The 3725-nt window shown below is 32.9% G+C and overlaps 1 non-coding gene across 1 annotated transcript; it reads right to left on the reverse strand.

Annotated features, from left to right (window-relative positions):
- Positions 1-1671: 1671 nt before the first annotated feature.
- LOC133813484 (small nucleolar RNA R71) lies at positions 1672-1778 on the reverse strand. Its single transcript, XR_009884493.1, has one exon. It is a non-coding gene; the product is annotated as a small nucleolar RNA R71 (small nucleolar RNA).
- Positions 1779-3725: the final 1947 nt, after the last annotated feature.

Genomic DNA, 3725 nt, shown 5'->3' on the forward strand with positions numbered 1-3725 from the left:
TCAATCATCAATAATCAACAATCAACAATCATAACCAAGAATCAAAATTACAACAATAAGAAAAGGCTAGATTCACTACCTCCTTGATAGAAATTAACCCCACAAAGTTGGTTCACTCTTTTTGACACCTATGATCATTACTAAAAAAGAGAAGAGAAGATCATTACTATACAAGAGAAGAGAAGATCATTACTAAATTTTTAGAAGAAGGAGAACTATTTTTCACAGAATCAAACCACAATGAGAAACAACCATTACCTACAACCCTTGAGCCTAGCTTTCTTCCTTCTTCTTCTTCTTCCTTGACCTCTCTCTCTTTCTCTCTTTCTTTCTTCTTCTCTCTCTAGCTCCTCACGATGCCTCTCTCTCTCTGTGTCTATCTTCCTAGCCGATGGCACCAAGAGCAGAAATGAGCTCATTTCTTTCTTTCCTTCCTTTCATTTAACCCTAGAGAAAAAAAAACTAACCTAATTTAAATGGGAAAGTTTCCCAGACCATTTCTCCTAATTTAGGCCTAAAATCAATTTCTAATAAAAGGATAATTAAATGGAAAAGATTTCAACAATCCCCTTACCCAAAATAGCTAAAGACATCTAATTTAATTTATTTAAAATTAAAAATAAATAGGAAAAGATATCCCCCCTTTCCCACTCTTTTCCCACGCCCTCTCTATATTTCTTCCCTTTTTATGTTCTTTTTAATTCTTTAATTTCTTAAATAAATAAAAATAAAAGGAAAATTAAGTGTAGGAAATACTATTGCATGCTCATCATGCAACCATACACATGCACACACACAATAGCTCATGTGCACCACTACTTACCATGCACATAGGTGCATTCAATCAAAACTCATTTACTTACAATTTAAAATAATTAAAATAAACAACTAAAAAAAATTAAATTCACTGAATTCCTACCAAAAAATTCAAACAATTAAAAATAAATTTCTAACACTTAACAATTAATAATAAAACAAAGCACAAAATTAATTAAACTAGAAAAAAAATTGATGCGCTACACTAGGGACTAAAAATTATTAATATCAATATATTTAATATTTTTTGTTATAATTTGGTGGTTTTCATTAAGTTTTCTAACTTGGTTGTTGTCACAAATTTCTAAGTTTAAGGAAGTATTAACTTTTGCGAAAGGAAAGTTCTAACATACTAGTGCCTTTTGATCATGAGATTGCGAAAAGTTGTAGACAAAAACCAAAGAAGAATAGGTTAATGGAGATGATGGCTCAAGATCCTACCCGTGCTATTGTTAATGAGGCAACAACTAATTAGCCAGTTGAGAATGCATGACCATTGTGAGAATATGTGAACCCTACTGTTACAAGAGTACATTCGTGCATTAGACCACCAATAGTGGCTGCCAATAATTTTGAGATCAACCAAGTGATTTTACAAATGGTTCAGTCCACTATTCTGTTTGGTTGATTTCATACCGAGGATCCAAATATGCACAAAACAAATTTTCCAGAGCTATGTGCAACATTTAAGTACATTGGGGTGATTGACAATGCGATTAGAGTGAGGTTGTTCACATTCTTCCTACGAGACATAGCAAAAAGTTTATTGAATTTACTACCAGCCAACTTTATTATTACTTGGGAGGAGCTAGCTCAAAAGTTCTTGCCAAATTTTTTCCTCCATCAAAGGTTGGAAGATTGAGTGTTAAGATCAATAATTTTTTTCAGATAGAAGATGAATCTTTATATGATGCATGGGAAAGATTTAAGGAGTTATTGAGAAGGTGTCCCCACCATGGTATTGAGAAGTGGATGATAGTCCATAATTTTTATAATGAAATGTGAGGTACTACTCGCACAATCATTGATGTTGCACCAGGAGGTACATTCATGAGCAAAAGTGCCAATGAAGCCTATGATATATTGGAAGACACGAAAATTAATAATTATCAATGGCAAGAAGAGAGAAGAAGAACTAAAAAAGTGATTGGGAAACATGAATTGGATGCCATTACCGCTCATACTGCTCAAATAAATTCATTGACTAAATAGTTGCAGCAAAACACTATCTCAGCTCAAGCCATGCAGATGTAGATTGTTTGTGAAATTTGTCGGGGACCTCATTCTTTTGATCATTGTACAACAAAAGACCCTAACAATAATATTCCCATGTAATAGGCTCAGGCAATATGGAATTTTCTAAGGCCATACAACAATCCATATTCCAACATCTATAATTCAATGTCTGTTATAATATTTTATAATATAATGTAATATTATATTTTATTATAGTATAATATTTTAGATTAAATAAATGTGACAAAGAGTGTCACATATTGTAACATATAATAGAGAGTTACAATATTTAGATATATGAGATATATCCAAATAATGTAACATATTTGGTGTTACAAATTTGTAACTTCCAAATATTACCCTTTATTGTGTAAATTTTGTGTTACACAATATTGAGATGAATTTCATAAATCCATATGTGAAATGACTGTTAGAGATATGATTTTAACCCCAGTAATGTGTTTTGGGAGTTACAAAATCATTTGGGGGGGGGGGGGGGTTGGAACTGTTTGGAAAAACAACACATTTTCAAGTGCTGAAACTGGGCTGTGGCCGCGGCCACTGATGTCCTTGGCCGCGGCCACAGGTGCATTTCAGGCCAATTTTTCAGTTTTTTCCAAATGTGTTGAACGGTTCCGAAAACCCAAATAACTCCCAAATCTCAATTTTAAATCCATATTAATCCAATTAAACATTGGTAACAGCCATGTGGGTTGGTGGAATTTGAAATTCAAAGGGTGTCTCTAAACTCTATAAATAGGAGCCTATATCTCACTTGAAAGACACAACATTTCTATCCATTAGAGCACTTGGCTAGAAACACCTTGACGCTTGATAATTCCAGAAAGCATTTCCTATAATCTGTGAGAGATCCCCTTAGTGCTTGAGTTAGGGGGAAATAAGCTTTTGGACAAAGGTTTCAAACCTTGTTCAAGTTGGTGATCCCCAACACTCTTCACTTTGGTAGTGTGAGTGAGAGTTGTTTCTATTTAGTTTGTTTGTTCTTTCTTTCTATTATATTTCTCCTCATCTTCATATTCTTCTCTTTTGTTTATTTGTATTTCTTGTTTTGAGTTGTAATCTTCTTGTCTTTATTTCAAACACTTTTACTTTACTTGTAATATTTTGCTTTGAGTTGTATTTTTCACTATTCTATTCTATTCTTCTTCTCTTCTTCTTGTTCTTTAGTTTATTTCTATTTTCAGTTATAGAGTTGTAACCTTATTCAATCAATCAATATTTCTTTGTAATATTATTACATAGAGTTGTATTATCTTACTATTTCCATTGAGGCAAATCTATTTTTTCCTAACAATGTCGAGGAGTCATCAAAATTTATCCTAGAAGAATAATCAAGGCCAACAACCTCAGCTTCAATCATAGTTTCAATAGCCTACACCTCAAGATTCACATCAATTATCGTCCTCATAGCAGCCTAGGCCACCAACTCCCTAAGAAAATCCTAATGAATTGGAAGTCGCTTTATTAACTCTCACAAACACATAGACTCAGTTTATGACAAAAACAAGATCTTTCATCAGGAATCTAGAGATGCAAGGCTTACATGTTGAATAATATGTTGGAAAAATATTCGAAGCACGTAGTGAAAGGAACGTGGTGGGCCCATTGTTTCAAGAACAACATCAATAAAAAAATTTCATTAATCATATAAA

Source organism: Humulus lupulus, chromosome 1 (assembly GCF_963169125.1).
Source record: "Humulus lupulus chromosome 1, drHumLupu1.1, whole genome shotgun sequence".
NCBI lineage: Eukaryota > Viridiplantae > Streptophyta > Magnoliopsida > Rosales > Cannabaceae > Humulus > Humulus lupulus.